Raw genomic sequence first — 13,661 nt, 5'->3', positions numbered from 1 at the left:
AAAGCGACGCGCTAAGCATAAAGCTTAGTGGTGCAAATAATAAAATAGAAAGAAATAATATGCAATATAAAAATCATAATTTCTTAGCCATTGTGTTCATAAGAACTAAATAATTACCAACTTAGTGTTTAGTCAAGGGCTAATCTTGTTTTATGATATTAACTTCTTCATGACTTTTAAGTTTCTTTGTATTCTATCGTAATCATTCTTGATATTTAGTTTTCGTATTTTCTTTAACAATCAGTTCAATTACAGTTATACTTTTCCATGCCCAAGTAACCTATACAAATTGACCGGACTGGATAAATGGGTAAACTAGCACTGGGTACCAGGTACCTCGGGCCGTCACACCATCGGTCACAATGTGTCTCCCGGTGTGCAAACAGAATGGCTAATAAGCTATATAAGCAATAAGGCATAAAGCCAGGTAAAACATCATAATCAGTATAGCCATAGGCTATCACATCACAGAATGGCAATGAAGCCATACATCATATGCAGTACTGCTATCAGAACCCTATTGGCATGCCAACCTATCCAAACCAATCACATTAGGCCTACTAGGGCATTTGATACTTTTGAATTCTTCAATTTTTGAATTTCAAGTTTTTATGTCACTATTCACTTTAATAGTCAACAAAAAGTTGACTTTTGCATAGATCATAGGTGCATTGGTTTTAACACTCCCAATGTACCACATTTTGCATTTAAAACTTGTTGGAATTAATTACCAAATCTATTTCCAAGCTTATTTCAAGTTTTCATGTCACTATTCACTTCATTAGTCAACTAAAATATTGACTTTTGCATAGAACATATGTACATTGACTTTGGCACTTCAAACATACTACATTTTTCATTTAAAACTTGTTGGTTTTGGTCACTTTCTCAAAGCTTAGGTCATTTTGGCAAAATTGCCAATTTTCGGTTTTGGTGCTCCGAAGTTGCACTGTTTCATTGGTCGATCTACTGTTAGAATTTAACAAAACTTCCTTCATAGAAAATGTTCCTTATTTTGTCTAGTTGAATTTGTTTTTTTTGAATCACTCCATTTGGAGTTTTGTAGCTCAAGTTATGGCCAAAATAAGTTTACTGTTCACGTGCCTTTATTCATCTTTGCAATTTTGGGTGTTGGCAGATTTTGGTCCAACTTTGGTCAGTAATTTGACCAAGTTAAGTTCATAATTTGGTCTAACTTTCTTCATATGAAATGTTCTACCATGGCTTAGGTTTCCATCGGTTCAAGAATCGCCTAAATCTGAGTTTTCTAGAGAGAGTTATAGCCATCCAAACATTACTGCTCAAATGAAAATCTGCAGAGTTGCAGGTTTGAACAGTAACTGTGACTGCCATTTGGGTTAGGTTCTGGTCATAATTTGGGGTAGGTTTCTTCATGAAAGTTGTTTGTCTATGTCTTAAATTGTTGCTGTAAAAATTTCAGCTCAATTGACCAAATCTATAGTGAGTTATGGCCAAATGAACAGTTACTGTTCATTTGGTCATTCTGCAGGGGCTGTTTGCAGGGTATCCGGATTGGGGCCAAGTTTTGGTCCCCTTGCTTTGGTCTTTTGGACATGGTTTCTTCAGCAAAAATGTGCCATTACAAGCCTAATTTCATGTCCAATTGGCCAAACACCAATTGGACTAACACAGCCCAAGTTATGGCAGTGCAAAGGGACTAAATTTTCAGTCCCTATGCTGCTGTCCATAGGCAGATTTCACCTTCACTTTACCATCCAATTTTTCAGTTCTAATTAGGGTCAACCTACCTAAAATGGTCACTAATTGACCATTAAAAAGTTCTCTAACCATTTCCTAAGCTAAGTCACAATTTCACCTTTCCAAACCCTAATGTCCAAACCAATTACTCATAAACCTTGATTAACATGCTTAGTTCAATCTCCATGCATATTAATACCTTAACCATGATTTCCAACCACTCTAAGTCCAACAAAACACTCATTTCTATTCCTTCAATAAGGCTGCCAAAATTCATGGCATTCATACACATAATTTTTATTCATTTTAGTTACAATTCCTAACTTATTTCAAGTCACTATCATGGAATATAAGAGTTTCAAATGAATAGGTGCACTAACCTTAGGAGGGCAGAATTTTCCCAAGCAATTCCTTCACTTTCTTGGCTTTTCTTGGCTGCCAAACACTCCTACAAGGTGTGTGGACAAGTTTTAATGAAGAGACCTAAGGGTTTTAGGGTAAGGAATCAAAGATTGGAAGGTATAAAAAAATAAAAGCTATGGAGAAAGAAACTCACGTTTTGGCTGGTTGAAGATGAACAAGGAAACCAGAAATTTTTGGTCTATTTTTGACTCTTTTAAGTGTTTTAAGATTGCTTGTTAGATGGTGATTGGTTGGGAGTAAGATAATGACATCATGTGATGTCATTATCCTTAATTTCCACTATTTTTCTTTTCTTTTCTTTTCTACCACATTTCAATTTAATTTTTAGCAATATTTATTCATATTTTGAGTCATAATAATTATTTACTTAACTGGACAAGTCGGCCAAAAATCACCTCTGAAGGCGAAATGACCAAAATGCCCTCCGTTTGGCTTAACGGGTCAAAATTGTCTGTATCGATTGAAAAATTTTTCTAAATATTTTCTTGGCATTCTAATGCCATAGGAACCTCAATGACCCTTCTCTGGAGTCCCAAAAATTATTTTATAATTTTTCCCCCGGGTCTAGGGCTCCTCGTTGCGAGAACCGCAACTTCCCTCCGGTTACCCATCGCTTGGGCACCGGCTCGTTGAACTTGTTTGTATTTTATTTCTAAAATTTTTACTAAATTTTTCTTGTCAATATTTGAGTTATTTATGGTTTCTCACTTAAGTTTAAATATTTTTCCGAACGTTCTAGCTGTCCGGACCGACACCGGTCACCGAAACAGTAGAATGTACGGAGTTGCTACGGGGAGGGTGTTACAACTCTTCCCCTCTTATTTAAATTTCGTTCTCGAAATTTACCTGACTTATGTAATCGGGGAGTTGCTACCTCCTTGTTTCTTCACTTCCTTGCATCGCCTCATCAGTGTCTGGGTTTGGCTCTTCCTGAGCTTCCATAGCATATACTTGTGGTACCACCCTGACTTCGGGCTTTTCAACTGTCTCAGAAACAATCTTCTGTGAAATGTCAGCTGTTTCTGCTCTACCCGATCTTTTACCTCTTTGAACTATAGGGGAAGGTCTATCAACTTGTACTGGAGCTATTGAACCACTCCTTTGAGGGCAATCTCTTATGAAATGATCCGTAGCCCCACATTTGAAACACTCTCCAGTTAACAGTCGACACTCCCCTCTGTATCTTCTACCACAATGCATACATTCAGGCTTTGGGGTTGATCCCCTTGTTATTATGCCCGGAGAACTAGCTATAGATATCCCAATCTGGCCTCTGTGGCCCTGTGTTTGATCTTGTGAACCAGAACCCTTAAACTTCTTACTATCGGTATACTTGACTGCCCCGGTCCAAATTCCTCTTACGCTGCCTATCTTTTCTATTTTGTTCATTTACTCTCACTTTCTCCACTTTTAATGCAGCTTCCACTAACTTAGTGAAGTCAGTGATTCCCAAGGCAGTGAGCTGGATCTTGATGTTGTCATTTAGTCTCTCTTCAAATCTCTTACATCTTTCAGCTTCATTAGGGACTATCTCCCTTCCATAGCGGCTCAATCTTACGAATTCCTTCTCATATTCGGCCACTGACAACTGTCTCTGCCTTAGGTTAATAAACTCTCTTCTTCTCTCTTTCAGGTATACAGTACCCACATATTTCTTCTTGAATTCTGAAAGAAAGAAGTCCCAAGTTACAGCTTCTGGCTGCACTTCACTGGACACAGTGTCCCACCATTCGTAAGCATCATCTTGCAGCAAAGATATGGCAGCTTCCAGGTTTTGCTCTGGAGTGCAGTGGAGTTGTTTTAGGACTCTGCCTGTTCTGTTCAACCAATTCTCAGCTGCAACAGAGTCATCTTCTCTCTTGCCATAGAAGTCCACAGCTCCAAACTTTCTTAGCCTTTCCAGGTGTGATTTCTGCTGTGGAGCTGGTGGTGGTGGTGGTGGTGGTGCTGGCATTACCCTGGCCATTTGTCTAAAGAAGTCAGCCATTTGCTGAAACATGGCCTGTGGAGGCTGAGCAGGCTCTGCTTGAGCTGGTGGAGCAGATTCTCTCATGCCCCCAGTCTCAGCTGCTGCAGGTGGAGCATGACTCTCCACTTCCTCCTCAACGGCTCTCTGAGATGAAGGGTCCATATCCTATTCAAAATAAGAAAGATAAACAGATCTGCATTAGTGTCACCTCGACTCTTACAAATGCAATGCATGGTATGGACTCAATCTAGGCCCAGAAACGCCTAAACCGCGCTCTGATACCACTAAATGTGACACCCCTTACCCGACTACAGTGTAGCTGAGCAAGTTATGCCACTCAGTGTGCTGGAGCACTCTATTTTATCTTAATTCATTTTTAAGATAGTTTTGAATATAACTTGTGAAATATAATTCATTTATTAAAATTGTAATTTATTTGAGGTTCTGAAATTTTTTTAGAAAATTCGGCAGAGTACCGGCTAAAAATGGAGAAAACAGTTCTTCGGAACCTGTGAAAAACACTTCCAATATTCACATTCAATCATTTCCAAACTCCAATATCAAAATCTCATCAATATTTCTCAATTTCAGTTCTCAACATTTGTCAACCATTCATTTCTCAATCATTCATCCATCTCATATGATACCATGCATATATCATAGATAAACATTCACTTTTCCATTTACAACCACACTTTACATTATTTACATGAATATCAAAATATATTACATAAGTTCAAATACATATGAGAAAATAAAATCAATTACAAAATACCAAAATGACATCTAGCGTCCTACCAATGCACTGCTGACAGTGAGGTGACACAGACACTATGCAGAACTGTGAACTGCCTTACCGAATCTGTGGTCTACTGGCCCTCTGTCCAATCTTCAGTACCTACGCGTTGCAAAAGCGACGCGCTAAGCATAAAGCTTAGTGGTGCAAATAATAAAATAGAAAGAAATAATATGCAATATAAAAATCATAATTTCTTAGCCATTGTGTTCATAAGAACTAAATAATTACCAACTTAGTGTTTAGTCGAGGGCTAATCTTGTTTTATGATATTAACTTCTTCATGACTTTTAAGTTTCTTTGTATTCTATCGTAATCATTCCTGATATTTAGTTTTCGTATTTTCTTTAACAATCAATTCAATTACAATTATACTTTTCCATGCCCAAGTAACCTATACAAATTGACCGGACTGGATAAACGGGTAAACTAGCACTGGGTACCAGGTACCTCGGGCCGTCACACCATCGGTCACAATGTGTCTCCCGGTGTGCAAACAGAATGGCTAATAGGCTATATAAGCAATAAGGCATAAAGCCAGGTAAAACATCATAATCAGTATAGCCATAGGCTATCACATCACAGAATGGCAATGAAGCCATACATCATACGCAGTACTGCTATCAGAACCCTATTGGCATGCCAACCTATCCAAACCAATCACATTAGGCCTACTAGGGCATTTGATACTTTTGAATTCTTCAATTTTTGAATTTCAAGTTTTTATGTCACTATTCACTTTAATAGTCAACAAAAAGTTGACTTTTGCATAGATCATAGGTGCATTGGTTTTAACACTCCCAATGTACCACATTTTGCATTTAAAACTTGTTGGAATTAATTACCAAATCCATTTCCAAGCTTATTTCAAGTTTTCATGTCACTATTCACTTCATTAGTCAACTAAAATATTGACTTTTGCATAGAACATATGTACATTGACTTTGGCACTTCAAACAAACTACATTTTTCATTTAAAACTTGTTGGTTTTGGTCACTTTCTCAAAGCTTAGGTCATTTTGGCAAAATTGCCAATTTTCGGTTTTGGTGCTCCGAAGTTGCACTGTTTCATTGGTCGATCTACTGTTGGAATTTAACAAAACTTCCTTCATAGAAAATGTTCCTTATTTTGTGTAGTTGAATTTCCTTTTTTTTTTAATCACTCCATTTGGAGTTTTGTAGCTCAAGTTATGGTCAAAATAAGTTTACTGTTCACGTGCACTGTTCATGCTGCAATTTTGGGTGTTGGCAGATTTTGGTCCAACTTTGGTCAGTAATTTGACCAAGTTAAGTTCATAATTTGGTCTAACTTTCTTCATATGAAATGTTCTCCCATGGCTTAGGTTTCCATTGGTTCAAGAATCGCCTAAATCCGAGTTTTCTAGAGAGAGTTATAGCCATCCAAACATTACTGCTCAAATGAAAATCTGCAGAGTTGCAGGTTTGAACAGTAACTGTGACTGCCATTTGGGTTAGGTTCTGGTCATAATTTGGGGTAGGTTTCTACATGAAAGTTGTTTGTCTATGTCTTAACTTATTGCTGTAAAAATTTCAGCTCAATTGACCAAATCTACAGTGAGTTATGGCCAAATGAACAGTTACTGTTCATTTGGTCATTCTGCAGGGGCTGTTTGCAGGGTATCCGGATTGGGGCCAAGTTTTGGTCCCCTTGCTTTGGTCTTTTGGACATGGTTTCTTCAGCAAAAATGTGCCATTACAAGCCTAGTTTCATGTCCAATTGGCCAAACACCAATTGGACTAACACAGCCCAAGTTATGGCAGTGCAAAGGGACTGAATTTTCAGTCCCTATGCTGCTGTCCATAGGCAGATTTCACCTTCACTTTACCATCCAATTTTTCAGTTCTAATTAGGGTCAACCTACCTAAAATGGTCACTAATTGACCATTAAAAAGTTCTCTAACCATTTCCTAAGCTAAGTCACAATTTCACCTTTCCAAACCCTAATGTCCAAACCAATTACTCATAAACCTTGATTAACATGCTTAGTTCAATCTCCATGCATATTAATACCTTAACCATGATTTCCAACCACTCTAAGTCCAACAAAACACTCATTTCTATTCCTTCAATAGGGCTGCCAAAATTCATGGCATTCATACACATAATTTTTATTCATTTTAGTTACAATTCCTAACTTATTTCAAGTCACTATCATGGAATATAAGAGTTTCAAATGAATAGGTGCACTAACCTTAGGAGGGCAGAATTTTCCCAAGCAATTCCTTCACTTTCTTGGCTTTTCTTGGCTGCCAAACACTCCTACAAGGTGTGTGGACAAGTTTTAATGAAGAGACCTAAGGGTTTTAGGGTAAGGAATCAAAGATTGGAAGGTATAAAAAAATAAAAGCTATGGAGAAAGAAACTCATGTTTTGGCTGGTTGAAGATGAAGAAGGAAACCAGAAATTTTTGGTCTATTTTTGACTCTTTTAAGTGTTTTAAGATTGCTTGTTAGATGGTGATTGGTTGGGAGTAAGATAATGACATCATGTGATGTCATTATCCTTAATTTCCACTATTTTTCTTTTCTTTTCTTTTCTACCACATTTCAATTTAATTTTTAGCAATATTTATTCATATTTTGAGTCATAATAATTATTTACTTAACTGGACAAGTCGGCCAAAAATCACCTCTGAAGGCGAAATGACCAAAATGCCCTCCGTTTGGCTTAACGGGTCAAAATTGTCTGTACCGATTGAAAAATTTTTCTAAATATTTTCTTGGCATTCTAATGCCATAGGAACCTCAATGACCCTTCTCTGGAGTCCCAAAAATTATTTTATAATTTTTCCCTCGGGTCTAGGGCTCCTCGTTGCGAGAACCGCAACTTCCCTCCGGTTACCCATCGCTTGGGCACCGGCTCGTTGAACTTGTTTGTATTTTATTTCTAAAATTTTTACTAAATTTTTCTTGTCAATATTTGAGTTATTTATGGTTTCTCACTTAAGTTTAAATATTTTTTCGAACGTTCTAGCTGTCCGGACCGACACCGGTCACCGGAACAGTAGAATGTACGGAGTTGCTACGGGGAGGGTGTTACAAAAGTTTTGCCAAATTCTAACAGAAAAAATGACTAATGGAATAGTATAACTTAAGACACCAAAACTGAAAATTTGCAAATTTGCCTAAAAGACTTAGAATTTGAGTAAACAACCAAAACCAACAAATTTAGTTATCAAAATGTGGTATGTGGGTGAAGTTGGAATTCCCATACCTATTAAGCCTTAGAAAGTCAATAAATTGACTTGAATAGTGTAGTGAATAGTAACCTCGGAACACAAATTTTAAAGAACATCAAGTTTAGCACATTAGAACAAGGTAAAAGTGAAATTAAATTTATTTTTGCATCTATGCTAAGTTATGATACTGAAACACTGTGAAACTGTGTGTTTCAGTTGAAAAGAATACTAGGAAGGAACCCGAGGTGTCGAGTCATGGCCAAGAGGCGACTCGCTTAAGGTTTGTGCACAACATATAATTTTTGCAAATTATCTTTTGCATATTGTTTTGAATAATTTGAAATATTGAATTGTGACATCATTGTGATGAAATGTTTATTATACTTTTGATTTAAATTGTTGAAAGTTATTTGTGTGTATTTGAGATGGCATAAATATTTAGTAAATTATTAAGATAAGTTTTGAAACCACAGTGTCATGACCATATATTTGAACACCTGACTAGCATGACTAGTGGGGGTAATCAGTTTTGAATTTTGATTCCTTCTCTAGCTGAAGTGTTGAGGTGTGTGCTAGTAGAAGAAGAAATTGAATGGATATTCATATATTTGAGCTAGCTAGCCTTATGATGTGACTTCTCCTTAGCCTCTGGCTATTGAGATTATATTTGTTTCGAATGGCATGATATAACTGTGGGTTTTATGAAATTGGTTTTGACACTTCAAAATGAAATTGTTTGGATTAAAATCTCATGATTCATGTTTTGTGTTTAATTCTCATGTTCAGTCCAATTTTTGAATGAATATGATTTAAATTCTGCATAAAGACTATTTTAGTATATTGTGCACCACTGAGTCCTAGTACTCAGCGATGGCTATTATTGCTGTCGCAGATTTAGAGGCTAGAGGAGCAGCAGATTGAGCTGTTGAGGACTGAGGAGCTACCTGCTTTGAAGTTATCTGGTATATTTTATACCCTGACTATAAAAATTTATTTTGATGTATATAATGTATGTAAATGTATGGACATGTAAAATTTGTCTTGAACAGCTTGCATAAAGTTTGTATTAAATTTTAATTTAAATTTCTCTTAATGTAAATTTTTGTAATGATGTATATAAATTATTTTGTCTTTAATGAAATATGAATGGTAGTATTTTGTTTTAAATTGAATGAAATTCATTAATGGTATTTTGATGATTGTTGGATATTGGAAATTGTGGATTTGAATTTTGGAGATTGATAATGATGTTGAAATTGATTGTGAACTTGAAAAAGTTGTTGAGACAAATTACTGGAAGTGCTTTTTACAGGAATTTGAAGAACTGTTTTCTCAAAATACCGACGGCACTCTGTCGAAATTTTTATAAAATTTGCAAAAAAATAAAATGGGCCAAAAATTTCAACTAGCTTTCAACTTTAATTAAATGTTTTGATACCAATTAGAAAATGCTCACCACTTATCAAAAGTAAGAAAATTATTTTAAAATCCCTTGCAGGGTACTTAATGAGTTATCCGTAGGTGAAGTTCGATAGTTCATTAGGTATTTTACGGGATCATGTTATGCCTTACAGAGGGGTAAGGTGTGACATGTTTTAGTGGTATCAGAGCAAAATTTTTGAAGTATGTTTTAACTTATGAAATTGTGTCTTTTCTTTATTAAGTACAACTGCTCAATGTCCTTATTTGTTACATACAGTGCATTACATCATAAACATGAACTAACGGAGGGAAATCTCCTTGTGTTATTTGTTCAGGAGATACCCTAACTTCAAATTGAAATGGAAGAAGGGGATCGCTTAGTCGAGCAATCTGCTGAAGCTGAGGCACAAGGGAAGGCCCCAGCTCTACAGAATGTCAGTGGATCGGTAGCACTAGCCCCACAAATGCCGCAGTTTCTTGCACGTTTCGCACAGCAGATGGCTGCGATGTTTCAACAAACGGCTAGGGGTATGCCTGCTCAAGCTCCACCCCAGACACCTGTGGTACAACCACAACCTCCAATATGACAGTATGATAAACTATTGAAGTATGGGGCTACAAAATTTAAGGGTACAGTAGACCCACTTGAGGCAGAGCAATGGCTTGAAAGAATGGACAGAGTGTTCAAGAAGTTGCACTGCTAAGATGAATTGAAGTTTGAATACTCTGTGTCACTACTGCAAGGGGATGCGTATGATTGGTGGAAGACCATCTCCCACAGCTTAGCTGAACCACCAGTACTGACCTGGGATGACTTCATCAGAGAATTCAGACAAAAATACGTCTCAGACCCATATGTGGATCAAAAGTTACAAGAATTTCTGAGCCTGAAACAAGGGAACAGATTAGTGGCAGAGTATGAGAGGGAGTTCTCCCGTTTAAGCCACTATGCTCGGAGTCTCGTTTCTACCAGCAAGGAAAGGTGCAAGAGATTTGAGACTGGTTTGAAGCCTAGTTTGAGGATGCAAGTAGTGGGATTTAGACACAGCAACTTCTCTAAGCTCATCTCTCAAGCAGTTGAGCTAGAAAGGATTGAATCAGAAGCGACACCTGTAAAAGAAAAATTAGAGAGGACTGAGAAAATAGAGAAAGATAAAGGTGAAAAGTCAGTAGAGCCAAGTCCTAGTGGTACTTCTGGGAAGAGGAAGAAATTTGGTGGACCTAGCAGAGGTCGAGGTGGATGATTTGGAAGAGGCCGATTCTCTGGACAGAGACCCCCTAGGTCTGGTCAGCAGTCGAGTAGGGGTTCATATCCTGTCACACCCTACCCCTCTGTAAGGCATAACATGATCCCATAGTATACCTAATGAATTACCAACTCCGTCTACTGATAATCCATTAAATACACTACAAGGGATTTTAAAAACTTTTCTTACTTCTTTTACAGTGGTGAGCACTATTTACAGGTGTGAAAGACTTTGGTGAACTGAAGTGAAACAACTAACTCATTTGATTTATTTGGAATATCTGTAAAAATTTTGGCAAGGTGCCATTTGTATTTTGGACAAAACAGTTCTTCAGAAAACCTGTAAAAAGCACTTCAATATATTTTCAAATCTCAACTCCAACATTTTTATCAACACAACACATTTCTCAAGTAAAATCCACAGTGATTTTCAAAGACTAAGATACAAAGATATAACACAATTTTTACAAGCCAAATAACTCATAATTATTTTACAACTTTATCACAACTTAAATTTACAAATCGCCAAAACCAAGAACAAAATATACATACAGTGAATATACATTACACTACAAAATGCCACATGTGGTATACTCACTATACCCAAAAATCTCTCGCTGGCGATACTAGCAGCCTAGTCTGCTGCCCTGTCTGTCTCTCTACCTGCGAGAGCAATAAAAAGCTATCGCTGAGACAATGTCTCAGTGGTGCACAACATTTACCAAATACAATTTTAAATCACAATTCATAAATCATATCATTAGTGGATACTTAAAACCATAGTTGATTTCAAGACAATGAATGTCATAAGGAATTTAAACTCCAATTCACAAATTATCAAAATTCATAATAACACAATTTAGTCAAATAGTTTGAGAATACCGTATACAATTCATGCACAATTTGATCAAATAATCAATAATACCTTTTGCAAATCAATAACACAATTGATCAAATAATCAATAATATCGTTTTGCAAATCAATAACACAATTCAATCAAATAACTGAATAATATCGTTTTGCAAATCAATAACACAATTGATCAAATAACTGAATAATATCGTTTTGCAAATCAATAACACAATTCGATCAAATAATTGAACAATACAATGTTGCCAATCAATAACACAATTTATGCCATGACACAATTTTTTCCGTACATGCCGTGTTGTACACCACGACAAGACATACTCACCCCAATAATCGAAATCAATGAGGGAGGAAGCTAGCTATCTAATGAGTACTCATCCACACTCACCTCAGACTGATAAGTCAAAGAGGGAGGAACATAATCATACTCACCCCAGACTGATAAGTCAAAGAGGGAGGAATAATCACACTCACCCCATTAATGGAGGAGGAACATAGTATCAGTGTCATGCCAATTGTGAGTCAAAACAATTCTAGACATTTTATTCAAATGATCCGTAAGAATCCAATAAATTTCCAAAGTTATAATTTCATTCACAAAATGGCAACACAATTCGTAATTCACTTCAATTTCCATAAAAACCATTTACAGTGCTTTTCAATCAATAAGTATCCATCAAATACCATTCAAATAATTTTTCACAGTTTCAAACCATTCACAATGTTTTTCAATCAATAAGTGTCCACCAAACACATTTCCACAATTTAAAACAATGATATGCAAATAGTCAATATTTATTTCCATTGAAAATAATTCAAAAGAAACAGTTGTTGTGCACAAACCTCTGATATTTGTCTCCTGGTCTTGACTCAGTATTTCTTTCCCTTTTGCTGAGTCCTTGTTAACTGAGAAACACAATTTGAAGTGTTTCAGTACCAAATTAAACTGTCTCTATCGATGGGGTTTGGTAAATAATGCACTGAACTCAATTATTCACTAAGTCACCTAATATACCGACCCTCATTGCGTTTTAGGTAAATTAGGTTTTAGTGTCGTTAATATGTCACATTCGATAAGGTTTTAGATTTGGTATGTTTTACCAAAGTCACTTCCTTGCTTAGTGCATTTTAATGCAAATTGCTGGATTCCGGAACACTGGTTTGACCTAACCGGACGATCTAGTTCCCTCGGTTTTCGGGTCTCGGTCGAAACTACAAACTTGTAGATCTAGGTCTTATTGCACGCGGTGCAAAATTTCAGGTCAATCCGAGTTAAGTAGACCAAGTTATGGTCATTACACTATTGCTGGTCAAGTGGCACCAATTTAGTCAATTTTAGGTCAATTTGGTCAACTCTGGTTCGGCCAGTTTTTGGACCCGAACTTGTGCAAGCTGTTTGACTTGCTTATGGTCATTTCTGGGCTTTGGTGTCTTCATAAGACTTGTAGGTATGGGTCTTAACTATTCATGGTTAAAATTTCAGGTTTATTGGACCTGTTTTGAGTGAGTTATGGCCTAAACACTAACTGCTGCCCAAATGGTCAGTTTTCAGGTTTCAATTGCACTTAATCCGAATTGGTCATTTTTATGTCACCTTGCAAGCAGAATTTTGGTAAGCTTACTCAATGAAAGTTGGCACATTTTGTGCCTAGTTCCACCTCCAATTGGTCTCATACCAATTGAGTCACACAATTCCATTTATAGCCTAAAACATATACTGCCCTTAACACATTTTAAAAGCATCAATCCAATTACACATTCAACAATTGCATCTTTACTTCCCAAACCATTTTGCACTTATACCATATCATGCTCATTCAATAGTTTACATTATAGCAACCTTGGGCAGAATACCATGAGCTTATATACACCATAGATAACTCCTAATTTACAATATCCAATTCTAAACAATTTTCCATATATTATTCCTAACCAATACATACAATTTACACTACCAATTTACCTACATTATCACCATTATTTCATATACATATGCTGCCATTTTTTGTACCATA

The sequence above is a fragment of the Hevea brasiliensis genome, chromosome 7 (assembly GCF_030052815.1).
Source record: "Hevea brasiliensis isolate MT/VB/25A 57/8 chromosome 7, ASM3005281v1, whole genome shotgun sequence".
NCBI classification, from domain to species: Eukaryota; Viridiplantae; Streptophyta; class Magnoliopsida; order Malpighiales; family Euphorbiaceae; genus Hevea; species Hevea brasiliensis.
Note: the sequence above shows the minus strand (reverse complement) of the source record.